The sequence below is a fragment of the Pagrus pagrus genome (genome assembly GCF_965226575.1).
Source record: "Pagrus pagrus genome assembly, chromosome: 11".
Taxonomy (NCBI): Eukaryota; Metazoa; Chordata; class Actinopteri; order Spariformes; family Sparidae; genus Pagrus; species Pagrus pagrus.
In genome coordinates, this window is record NC_140195.1 from 25,895,933 (window position 1) to 25,909,573 (window position 13,641).

The 13,641-nt window shown below is 39.7% G+C and overlaps 1 protein-coding gene across 2 annotated transcripts in view; it reads left to right on the forward strand.

Annotated features, from left to right (window-relative positions):
• The first annotated feature begins 9,680 nt into the window (after window positions 1-9,680).
• Window positions 9,681-13,641, forward strand: part of LOC311264927 (vitamin D3 receptor A) — an 81,981-nt gene continuing 78,020 nt past the window's right edge. Inside the window, exons 1-2 of one of the 2 annotated variants that reach the window (XM_084366144.1) lie at window positions 9,681-9,770; window positions 10,704-10,856. The gene's annotated coding sequence lies outside the window, so the exon portion shown is untranslated. Of the gene's footprint in view, window positions 9,771-10,211; window positions 10,390-10,703; window positions 10,857-13,641 lie in introns of those variants that run through there. The other variant, XM_084366145.1, reaches the window with a different exon arrangement.

The window sequence follows — 13,641 nt, forward strand, 5'->3', positions numbered from 1 at the left end:
GTAGCTTTGTAAATAGGCAAAATTGTTTCAGTTAGTTTTCTCTTTTATTTTGAAAGTGTAGTTTTTTATTTCTGTTTCAGTTCACTAAAGTGTCTTCTCAGCCTGGTTTTTAGTTTTTCATCTTGTTGCATACATGACAAGTGTGAAGACAGCACAGGACAGCGGTTCAGAAGTCTAAAAGGAGTCACAAGGTACAAAGAGTATGGATGCATTTAGGAATTATTTATTTAACTACCAATCCAGGGATAATTTTTGGGGATTATTCGATTAAATGTATAGACAAACATCACAAAATAGCGAAACATACCATTTAATAACATTTTCCCTGAGACAAAGGTGTCTTCTTTAATAATTGTTCATTTTGATCAGACCAGCAGTCCAACACCAAAATATATTCTATTTCAAACAATATGCAAATTCTCACATGAGAAAAGCTGCAACCAGAGAATGTTTGGCATATTTGCCTGACAAAGTCTTCAAACGAATACACACTAAATGCACACTGCATCAAAACTGATTTAATTTGGGATTTTTCTGGACACAGGGCCCGTAGGGTAGAAAACCACAAGACCAGTGGTTGTTTTGACCCAGTGTCAGTGAAATGTTTCCCTTATTACTGTTGGCTTATTTATGTGGTTGCTTCTGTAGCTCTTTTTAGATTTTCATGTGTGTATTTGACTGATTTTTAATAATATTTGTTTTGCAGTTTTGAACATCGTGCATATTATTTTGTACAACTAAAAATGTGTTTGTGACAGCTGTCAGGTAAAACTTACATAACATATTTTAGTTTGGACAAATGAAACAGTAATATCTAAAAATGAACCAAGCCACTGATGCTGCGCAAAGTTAACCCAATATCAGTTTTTTTTTAAAAATTGATATTAGTTTATTATCTAAATGATTGTTTCAGGCATAATAATAACAATTCCAGATTACATAAGTGATTTTATTAATGCTGCAAACAAAACAGCCTCAAAGCATTGAGTCACATGTCGAGTCACATGTCGAGTCACGTGCGCACAATGTGACGGACACGGTTTATTTGTTAACGTGAGAGTGAAGCCTCCACTCAGTTCAACACACTTTAACTCAATTCAGCTCATTTAACTTCAGTGAAGATAAATCACTTAAATTCAATTCAACCTTAGCGGTATGGAACCAAAAGCCATGTTGCCTATGCAATAATCAATCAGTACTTGTGAGCAATAAATATCAGCAATATATCATGAATACAACAATAACACATCAATAACAATCCATACCGTCACATTTGCTTTCCTCTCCTCACATATGATCTTGCAGTCACATGCTCCATGCTCCCTTTAACCCCTAGAGCTAAGCATGTGCTTCAGGATGTTGTGATCTGTGTCACATGTGTGTGCTCATGAATGCTCTAATGTTCATGCTTGAAAACAGGCTATACATGACCAACAGGGGGAATGCGTGCAGTGAGACATATCCATATGGTTGCACTGAGACCGTCTCTTGTTGACAGCGAAAGAGAACTTGTTTGTGCACTCGCCTGCAGGATTGCGATGAGAGAAAAACAAATCGACATACAATGGGAATGTGACAACTGTGAGTGATATGTGACTGGTGAGACTCTCGGTGCAAGAATGCAGATGAGAAAACAAGAAGCAGAGAGAACAAAAACAAGATAATGACACCACAAGGCCTGCAGTGGAAGGAAATGGCAACCAACCTGAGCCAGAAAAAATAACATGGTCAAAAGTGGTAGGTTGAAGGTGGACTAGTTGAAGGGACATTGGCACCGTCCTCCTCTCTGCCAGTCTCCAGCCGTGGGGAATGAGTGTGGAACGTGTGGTGCACTTCATAAAAACAGAAATCTTAGCGGTAGGAAACTGCCAGCGTGGAGTGAAAGTGTATGATTTCATAGTTCACTGAAATTGAATCAAAAACGGGACAAAAATGCCACGAAAGATCTAAAAACGGGTGGGGGCAAGAAATGCACTCAGAAAAAGGAAAGCCTTAACCAGCCGGGCAGCTCTGCTCCCTCCATGTTATAAAAAGGCAATCCTCATCTTTTATACATGGAGTTTATATCATAGCAGCAGTTGTTGGGCTTGTTCTGGCTGCGGAGCGTGTCGCCTTGTGGACAAACTCCTGTCATGTCGGGATCCTTTTTTGGGTGTGACGCAGTGCTGGTGGAGCGTTACATGAAACATGGAATCAAGTCCAGTGATGAGGGATGACTTCAGAGGATGATATGTGTTCAAAGACATCTGACTGCAGAGGATCCGAGCAATTAGACTGGAATTTCAACTGTGTTTCCAGACGTCTGCTCCGAAGTGTTTGTTGTGGGGAGGAGATCTTCAGTGTTTCCAAACACGGATTCACTTATAGCTGCGACTTGGGCTTCGTCTTTGCCACTCGTGATGAATCCCACTAGGGCAGAGGTCATGGGGGAGCAGAGGGAGAGGGATGGGGGGGCAAGAATGACAACAGCAAGCCGAGAACAGAGGGAGACCCGTTGTATGCATTGTCATTTTCCTTTTAATCGTTATCCAAATGAGAGAAATTGTGTAGAGAAGAATATTTGTTGCAGGATCAAAAATGAGGGGACACACAGGGAACGATTTGAATACTGATGAAATGACCTGTTTTTGCTTCATTTTGTCCCTTTAAACATCAAGCTGTTGCAGTTTTCCATGTGTCTTGTTTTCACTGCAGTAAGAATTACTTCTGCTGCTGAGCGAGCAGGAGGGAAAGCATGTGGGCCAGCAAGAAGTGAAGCAAGAGAGTGAGACAAAAGCAGAGGGGGGTTTGGTGTTGTGCAATAGCTCGACATTGATCAGGGCTGTCGAATGGTGACGCGGCAGCCCTATTGTCTCATCGGTCTGCAGCGTGCAGCCCCTCTTCTCTGTCTTCCCCTCCGTCAACTCTCCCCACCCAGAAACTTTTCTTCTCCATCTGTCAGCGTGTTATAAAAACTCTAAATGATGGTGGCCATAAAAGAGTCGTAACAGCTCGGACTGGACTTCAGTTTTCTTGTGAGAGCCTCTAAATTTGAGGATTTCCACAACCTTTATTTTGAAAATATGTCCCTAATCAATTGACTGTAATGAGAAAACTGATCATGGTATTTTATATTTGCATGGTCTGGTTTTATATGTTTGTTTGTTTGTTTTGGGGGGATTAAAGTGGCTAAAATTCAGTATTTGCTGATATTTCACTTGATGATATGAATAAATAAGTAAAAACTAAATCTGATTAAAGCATTTGTTAAATATAGTTTATATAGCAACTGTACTTAACTACAATTTTAAGTTGCTACCTCGAACTTTTAACTAGTTATGGAACTTCAATTTAATACTGATGCCTCTATATGACTTATATAAGCAAACGCTGTCATCAGCGAGAATATTGGCTATTTCTATATAGTTATTATTAGTTATTAGTTATTAAAACATTTGATATATATAGACATACATATTTATACACAGGTCTTGGGGAGTACTTCATATGTGAAAAAAGTAGTGTAAATCCTTTTGTGGCCCCAGAGGAAGCTCCAGAGGAAGCTGCATGTAATCTGATAAATTGCCTCCAGTGATGTCACTCAGTGGCTGCGTTGCATTGTGGGTAATGTAGGTGCTATATCTCTGGTGCTGTATTGATTTTGATCATTTGTTTTTTTAACTGTCCATCATGAATCTGACAGTGTTAAAGGAGTGCAATGTTGGACCAGTGGACCTTTTCAAAACCTGGTGCCTTCATTACCCAAAATGCAACTGGAGGCAATTCATCAGATTACATGCAGTTTCACTGTCGTTATAAATTTTTTTGAAATAGATACATTGCCTCATCACAATATAAGATGGCAACTCTGTTTACAAAAGACAAATATTATCAAAAAAGTTGTGTGCACATGCTAGATCAAGATTTTTCACACAGTAGGTGGTGGTGCTCATGTCGCTTTTGTCCACAGGGGGCGCCAGATTCAACGCAAAATGAAAGTTCCCCGTGGCAGCTTTAAGGTACTTTTACTTTATTTGACCAGTTCCAATTTATGCTTAATACTTTCTTTCCACTACACTTGAAAGAGCACTTTTGTTATATTTTTACTCCACTACATTTATGTTACAGCTGTAGGTACTGGTTACTTTTCAGATTAAGATTTTTACAAGGATAAAAGTTATGTTGGTAACACTTTTTCTGCATTTTTAAATATTAAACCAGAGGTTCTCAATCTTTTTGGCTTGTGACCCTTTTTAAAATAGTAATGTCTACTCTGGGCCCTTTGTCAGGTGTTTCAAATACCCATGGGTTGTATAAAATTTCCCCAGAAAATGGCCCACAAAAATTCCTTTATTCTGACAAACAGAAAATTAGTACATTCTTCTGTTTCTTCTTTTCACTAAAAACACAATTTTCTTCTTCTCAGTAGAGGAACACTGGTGGAAACTATTTTTGCTGACACTTGCTATACACAGGTGGTGTATTATGATAGGGCTGATTTATGACTGTGCAGTGAGCTGCTGCATTCAATCTGGCTGGAAGTGTCGGCGCTTGGTGTGTATCCTCTCCGCAGCCCAGCCACTTCACATTAAGCGCTTCCTGAAGAGCTGAAATGAGTGGAAATAATCCATCAAATATATTTCCCCCTCAGCCAAGTGGATGCAACACAACATGTGCTGGTATTTACTTGGATTTGATTTTGGACCGACAGCAAAAGAAAAGTGGAATTCACTTGAATGCAAAAGCAAACATATTTAATTGCTCAGATGGCGCACAAATAAAATGAGCTTTAGAGGCAATGAACACAAGCATGGCTTGATGTGCCATCTACGCAGGTGACGCATTTAATGCCACATGACTTCCTCAGGAAATATCTTACACACGTGTCCCTAGAAACAGGAAATTCATTAAAATGACTTAGTACTTTGGCATTTAATACACAGAAGAAGTAGAAATCAAAGAAAACATTTCTAAAGGTTACCTGAGTGAGAAAAGTATAAAAATAGAATGTATTGACAGATCAGGGTGCCAATTATAGATAATTTGTATTAAAAAACAGAGCAGGGTCCACAACCGGTGCAGATTGTTAAAGGTGTTGAGCAGGTGATGTCTGCTGTGCATGAGCTAAATCCTCCTTTAGGTTTAAAGGTTGAGTGAGAGACTCTGAAGGAGGATAGTTTATTCAATCATCTTTTTCTCAAGAATCGCTCACCCTAAATGATGGACCATATAGCCACATGCTTGCTTGTTTGACCGTTGGAATGGCAGGTTGTAGTAAGGTGCCTCTGTTTCTGTAGGGTGCTCTGTCATAAGCTGTCTACGTTACATTCCTTATATATCCACATTCTTGAACCCTGTCCAACACATTTTCTGCCTTTTTGATATACTCCCTCCTGCGGGAACATACATAAGACAGGAGAGCGGAATAAGTAGGAGAACGGGTACAGGGAATTACGGATGGTGTGATGTAGACATGAGTAGGGTGCTCTATTGTTTTGCATATGAACTACTTTTAACTGTGTTTTCAGAATAGATAAAGTTCATTAAACTACAGTGATAAAATCATGTAATACACAATTTCATTCACTTTCATATGCATGTAAGCAAGTATCAAGTAATATCAATTAGCTGGCAACAACAAGTTGTCCTGGCAACAACAGGCAGACCAATTACAAAAAATGATATTCTATTGTTGTAAGTGATACTCCTTTGAGATTTAAACAGAACTTATGTATAACTTAAGTGTGTTGTTATGTTAGTACATTTGGCATGTATCTGTCCCTCCTGGAAACTCTTACATTTGTCACCTAATGTGACCCCCATGTAGAGAAAACATGTCCAAATAGAACAGATTTATTCCAACCAGAGAGAACAGATCAGATTAAGCATTTAGCCTACATGATTATTAGGCATTTATATTTCACATTATCAAAGGTTAACATCACCCATCTCAACTTGAATGAAATAATTCCAATCAGAATCATCCGATTGAGGTGGTTGCATGAGGCATTTTATTCGGATCATTAGTCCATGTAAACGCAGCTGAAAACAGGACTTACTGTAGGTAAGCATACAGTATTTGCTGACTTACTGACCCCATGTTCCAGTTTTGCTCAGCTATCAAATTCCATCATGTCTGATCGGAAGGAATGCAGCTAATATGTTGTGAATATGGGTCGAGTTTATTGATGTTGGAAGCTGATGATGACATTGTTGAGAAGTTGGAGGACGAGGCAGAGCCGAGGAGCATGCCATGGAGGAAAGGCCTGGTTGTTAGTGAGACAACTCCCTCCCTGGACTGTGAGATCCTCTGTGTGGCCGTGGCTGCCAAAATATCCCTGAGAAACTTGTGGCACACGAGGGTGACGCTGCTACCAATCTTCTCGCCGCACACTGCCAAGTTGATCAAAGAGTGTGTTTGCCAACTGCTGCAGCATTCCTTTAGGTTTGTGCAATTGCGCTGCTCCTTGTGCTTTTCGACTGCAGCTGAAAAATCAGTGTGAGGACTGCATTCATCTAAGTAAAGGTCCAGTCATGTGTGAGAGCCAGTGGGCCAGGGCTCGGCCTGCTTGCGACTATTTGCTTTTCCAGCTGTTTCCTAGACTCACCCTGTGAGTGGGAGAGAAAGTGGTGTGTATGTGCATGTGTTTGTTGGTTTGGAGGTGGGGAGTGGGGGCGTTGAAGTGAGATGGAGAGATTCTGGGCTCTAGGAAGGAAGATAGTGAGGAAAAGAGAGCGACAAAGAAAGTGTGTGTGTCTGTGTGTGTGCAATCTAAGTGAGTGTCCTCTGTTCCTATTACGCTGTGGTGTGTTTGCACAGTGGAAACACCCCTAGACAACCCAGGCACCTCACACTATACTCTCTTTCTCGCTCCTACACACACAGAGGAAGATGAAGTCCTGTGTGCGCATGTCCCAACACAAACACGCCCATATGCCTGGCTGCCCCTCATATAGACTGATCCGCCTCTCAGACACAAAGCCACAAGGGATGGCCTAGATTCCAGCACATGCACACACAAGCAGCCTGCAAGGAAAAATATAATGCGCGCATACAAGTTAATAGACAGTATATATGTACACACACACAGTTACAGTTTCTTTTTGTATGCATTGTCAACATTGATTTATGCTGAATTGTACTTCTGATGTTTGATGTTTACAGTGGGGGCTTTAAACACAGAGAAAGGTGTTACAGGAGCTTGAGGGCCAAGGCTGGTCTGAGCTGCATGGAGCCGCACTGTTTTAAATGGGATTTATGCAGTTATTGGAGTTACAATGGTTGCTTGATCTTTGCCAAACCCCATGTGCACCATTGTATGACTATACTTGCCCATAACCAATTGTGTTAAAGCACTTCTCAAAAAATCTTACAGGATTAGCATCATAATGGTTGCAGCAGTTGAATCAACCTAACGGGAGATAACTGTAGAGCCAGAGGGCCCTAATGACATTCTTCTCATGGAAGAACCTGAGGGGGAAAATAGAGGAGAAAAGGAGTTTAACCAATATCACTCTCACACACACTTTGTGTAGTATCAAGTCTTTCGGACCATTTTAGTTTCATGTTTCCATTTAATTTACTTGCCTCTTAGATTTCTGCTACCACAGTACAATTATTGCAATATAGATTGTAACACAGAGTATAATATTGTATCTAGGTATCATGTATAGTATAGTATAGTATAGTACAGAATAGTTTCATATGGTATGGAACAGTATGGCATAAAGTATATTATTGTGTAACAGTATAATGTATAGTATAGTATAGAATAGTATAGAATAGTATGAATCGTATAGTATAGTATAGTATAGTATAGTATTTGACAGTAATGTATAGTTTATGGTGTATGGAACAGTATGGTATAGAGTATATTATTGTGTGACAGTATAATGTATAGTATGTATAATATAGTAAAGTATTGTTTAGAATAGTGTGAATAGTATAGTATAGTATAGTTCAGTATTTAAGGGTAATGTATAGTATAGTATAGAATAGTATGAATTGTATAGTGTAGTAAAGTATAGTATAGTATTTAAGGGTAATGTATAGTATAGTATAGAATAGTATGAATTGTATAGTATAGTATAGTATTTAACAGTAATGTATAGTTTAGTATAGAAAAGTATGAATTGTATAGTATAATATAGTTTAGTATAGTATTTAACAGGAATGTATAGTTTAGTATAGTATATTATAGTACAGCATAGCTTCATATGGTATGGAACAGTATGGCATAGAGTATAATATTGTGTAACAGTATAATGTATAGTATAGTATAGTATTGAAGAGTATAGTATAGTATAGTACAGCATAGCTTCATATGGTATGGAACAGTATGGCATAGAGTATATTATTGTGTAAGAGTATAATGTATAGTATAGTATAGTATAGTATAGTATAGTATAGTATAGTATGGGATAGTACAGAACAGTATATTATAAAAAGCCAAGCATGTGACCTACATGATGACATAGTTGTTTCTTAACATATAATAACAACATGTCTTGTATCACATGAAGAAAAAAAGAATAGCTTTTCAAAAGCTCCTTTTAACAGCACAGAAAACAAACTTTGAAACACCCTAATCCTTTCACAGAGAGCTCAAAGCCACCAATAATCAGGAATCAAGTTGCCTTTTTTCATCTGTAAGAAAGGGGCTTATGTAGCTTGTCTAGTGCTGCATCATTGCCTCAAACAAATTACAAGTTATGAATCTCTGCCTGGAATGTTGCCAACATGATCCTTTATTGTACTTAAAGGTTATGTGTTGGATCTTTGCAAAAGCCACATGGCCTGAAGTCCAGTTGGTGTGCCCTCGATAAAAAAAGACACCATAGTCCAACTCCTCCAGGCTGGCACCCTGCACTGCATGGCCCATCCAAGGAAATGACAAGACATGCATATAAGAAGAGAATGACTCTTAATTACAAAGTGGGTAGTGTGTTGATTGAAGTGCTATAATAAAATCCCCCAGGGGGCACATAGTATAACACCTCAGGGCCCTATCATTGCCACTAATTTCTTCTTCCAAGTAGCCAGATTAGCTCTGCTGTGTCTCCACATTTAGAGATAGTATAGATAGTAGTGGCTGGTGAAAATATTTTTGCTGACCTCTTATGTTCTTGCTAAGTGTATACACTATCAGTTACCACCAGTTTCCAGGACAGAGAGATCAGAAAGAGAGAGAAGAGGATGCTGGAACTTTCATATATTATGTATAGGTAAATCATTAATCATTCATGATGAGAAATGTGGAGTTAGATAGAACATTTTGCATTCAATGTCAACATTGCTAATACACATATTTGCACCCTCAATGCATGAACAAATTATAAAGATTCTTGTGACATTTCTCACCAACTCTCCAGTTTCCACAACCGCAGGAAAGGAAACGCCCTGAGCGTCACAAATTCCAGAATATGATTCTCATCCTTATTCTTAATATACCTAATTATATATTTTAATTTATTTTTTATCTATTATTTTTAACGAAATTGTTTACCACCTATCAGGCTGCCTGCTACGTCACGACACACCCCTATATGGTAAGGAGACAGCTGGAGAGTCAGCCGGAGACTGATCCGTGTATCGACCAATGGGAGCAGACACTATTCCAGAGTGGAGCGCTGTGATTGGACACTGAGGGGATTATATATATGTATAGATATGCCTGCTGGTAAACCGTGGGGGCGGGACTATTGAGAAGTGCAGTCCATCTATGTTGATACAGATCTAAAAAACTGGACTAACAGAGTGTGTGCTTACGTTTCTCTTCGCATGGACTAATGTAAGTTATTATACCCGCTCCTGTACCTTTGGTAGTGTTTCGTGTAGTGAAGGGTGGCACAGCACTGCATTAGCATTATAGTTTTTGCTCTCTTTCGTTTACGTTTTGCTGAGAAGTGCTTTCGGGCCGAGTGGCACACACGCACGTTTGAGGCCAGTAAAGTGTGCTTGTGTTCACGTAGCGCTAGCTGTTGTTATGGCTTTCCAGCGGGCTGCAATATTTTGACATGCCGCTGACATAAACAGTCAGCCCACAGGCGTACTGTCACGTAAAGAGGCAATTCCACTGTCGCTGTTACAGCCACGGTGTGTGAGTATAGAAGGACGTGTTCGTTTTGTAACTGCTGGCACCGCTGGCGTTTTTCTTTTTTTGTTAGCCAGTGTCTGTCCGTTTATGTGTAGAGAAAAGGGGACGACGAAATCCCTTTAAAATGTGGCAATTGAATTTGGCCGTGCGTGTTGGCAAACGGACAAACCCTAGGAACATGACTTCAGACGTATGAAGAATATTCAGGATCCACTCTTCAATGCGAATGTACCTTCTAACATTTAATTCATGCCCCTGCGGTTAGTCCAACGTCTCCCCAACAAAAATACACACGGGAGGACGGCAGCAAGCGGTGCGAACAATTATACAACTTTAAAGCTGTGTGGATGAAGTGCTGCATTATGTGTAACTTGTGTGCCGAATGTCCCAGAAGTCCCATAAGTGATTCTCCAAAGGTCTAAGTCTCGCTCCCAAAAGTGTTTACCTCTGTTTGAGCAAGGCAACAGTTTCACTGCCAGATTTATTGAATGACGTTTGGCGTAACAGAGTGTCCCTGCAAGAAATAACGGGACGTCATCGAGGCTCTAACGTTACCCAATCCCCAGCCCCCCGACTGACCGTTAGATAGCCCTGCCTCATCATTCCTCCTTTCTTCTCTGTTGACAGTTTGGTTTTATACGGAGGAAAACTTTTTCGGCGTGGGGAAATTGTTAAAAAGCCGCCTTCAACTCCACTGGCTCGGAAAATTCGGCGACCTGGCTCCTACATTTCGGGCCCCCTCTGCTACTGCTCGAAGTGAAGGTTGATATGCCACATCAGGTAAGAGTGAATTCACTAGCTTGGTTCTGTGACAGGGACGCGCCGAAGAGTCGGTTAGCATGAGATGTTGGAAGCTAGCCGCCGCACGGGAGCAATAAAGATTGTGTAGCTTCTCTCTTTGTTCCCTTGCTATACCGTGTTGACGTGCATGGAGGCCACATGGCATTTCACATTGCAGATTGATTTCACATTTCAGCACAACTTCTACGCTAGCTCTCGTCCCGGTTATGTTTTGTGTATGGTGTTATTGTTAAAGGCGGGTGCTTCCCTCCACATTCCACATGTGTATGCCTGCCTGCCTGCAGCAGGGCCAGTGCGCAAATCCCTGCAAATCCAAAAACGCCAATAGGAAAATAAACCCAAGAGGATGCTATTATACTGCATTTAATCACCGTGTTCTTTTTTTTTTTCTTTTTTCTTTTGTATGTAGTGTGTGTCAGTGTGCAGACTGACTGGTGGATGTTGTGATGTGGTTTTTAGTAGTGTACGGAGGTGTTGCATGCCTTCCGTCCTGGATGTTGTCAGTGAGATGTGGAGGAGGCTGCTCCTCTTTGCAGGCGGGGAAGACAAAGGGACACATTAGCATGGAGCTGTGTGGAGTAGAATGGGCCCGGACAGACTTCAGTCAGTTAGAGAACACGCTGTTGTGTGACTTTTAGGAATTATAGACAGGATTAGACAGTATGCTGATAAGTTATTCTATTTTGTTTGGTACTCTGCATGTTTATTATTAGATAATGGCAACTTTCAAGTTGTGGGAGTACAACAGGAGTGTTGAGAAGAGGCACTGTTCTGTATTTGTGTTCATTCAGTAACACTCTTGCTGTTGTGGAACTCTTGTGGATATGACTTTTTTTTGGGTATCAAAGCATGTTTACTCCACATTGTTTATCACTAATGTGTGAAGTGAATGTTGAGCTTACGCGTTTCACTTTGAGGCACAATGTTAAACGAAGCCATCAGTCCAGATTTAAATAAGAATTGGTAATTATTTAAATGTTGTTGAAAGAGTATCATTAGCTCGAGTGTGGACGTAATGGATTTTTACGAGTGTTTCAGCTCAGGCTGAGAGTCGAGCTGAGAGAGGAAGAAATTAAACAGTTTTTTGATTATAGTAGAATTGGTTTCACTACTTATCTTCTCTATTGATGAACTGGTACAAGCTGAGCTTTTTTGCTCTCTTCTTTCCAACAGCACATTGAAAGACGCACATTATTTTTCAAGGCCTAATCCAAGGAGAAAAATAAAATTGGCATATTTAATGTTTACTACAGTCATTCTGCAGTTCTGTGCTACTAGCCAAGAAAAGAAAAGTCGTATTCATTGTATTGTAATAGCTTTCATGTTTTTATCTTTTCAGAAAACAACTAAAATTGCATGCCCTCAGTGTTGTGTTCAGTTTTTCCCAGTGTATTGAAAATAGTAATATTTAGTTTTGAATTTTTTGTAACGCAGTATGAAAAGCCCTTGTAGCTGTAATGCTGTGTTTGTAGTGCTGAGCTGGAATCACAGGGACTGTTCCAGTCTCCTTTGTAGTGTTGACTGAATATGATGAAAGATAATGTACCTTGTAGAATGTAGATTTGATGAAACAACATTCCAGTGATTAAAAAAAAAACCCATTGAAGAACATGGCGTGCTATTTTGCCACATTAAAGTTGTGTGGCTGTATTTGTGTGCTTGTTTTTGCCTTGTTTTGGCACATTGTGATTTTACTGGGCTACTGCTCTCCTACGTTGTGAGTAAACACTCCATGCTTCACCCTGCAATAACATGAGTCAATGACCACTTACCTCCCGCTACTGTTGGAGCAAAAACGTATAACTCTAAGAGTGCAGGGTGCCTTTTGTAATACAGAGTTATGTTTCTCGGTGTCACCAGCTAAGAGATCTTACATCATGCAATGATTCCATAGAGTCGACGCACGATTTATCACAGTTTTATGCATCTAGAAAGAGCTGGAAGTTGAGAGGTTTGGTCTTGAAAGGGCAATCACTTTGCTGTGTTGATTCCTTCATCTAAAGGATCCTCCCACCCACCTATTACCTCAGTGGGATACAAAAGGCCTTTTTCTATAATGAGGTGCTTAGTGGAGCACATTGTGCTCAGGAGGTTTGTACTCTGCTGAGTTACAGGCAGGTTGTAAAATGATAACAGATGCATGGGGGCCTCAAGGTGCAGCACACTATTTTGAAATGTAAGCTAATTCCCGGCAATATGGAATGCATGTGTGTGCACAGATCAACACAGTCACAGATTTTCACAAATACCTACAGGTCTGCACTCTTAAAGACTTTGATTCTTTGAGTAAAATGTCTCCACTGTGTTCATTTAGTTTACTGAGCTTAAAGTCGGTGCTGTTTCTTTTAAGACTTTTCGGCTCAGTCATCATATATGTTGCAAGTGATCTTGAGAGTGGATGTTTAAGATAAGATGCTTCATACCTAAGATGAGTATGTGCCCTTATATGGATTGACAGTTTAGGTCTTGAGCAATGTTGTATGAGCAGGAGGATGTTCTGATAATTTCAGATAGGAGACTAGTATAGCTGCAGCTAACAGTTATTGTAACTATGGATAAATCTGGGGATTATTATTACTATTATTATTATTGTTATTATTAATATTTGTTTGGTCTATAAAAAGACTTGTTTGTCCAAGCAACAGTTAAGAAAACATAGTTTACTATCGAGTAGCGTTATCATGATACTGGAATGTTGAAGTTCAATTCAATATCATGAGAAATATTGACATTTGATTTTCAATACAATGGGGAAAAATTGACC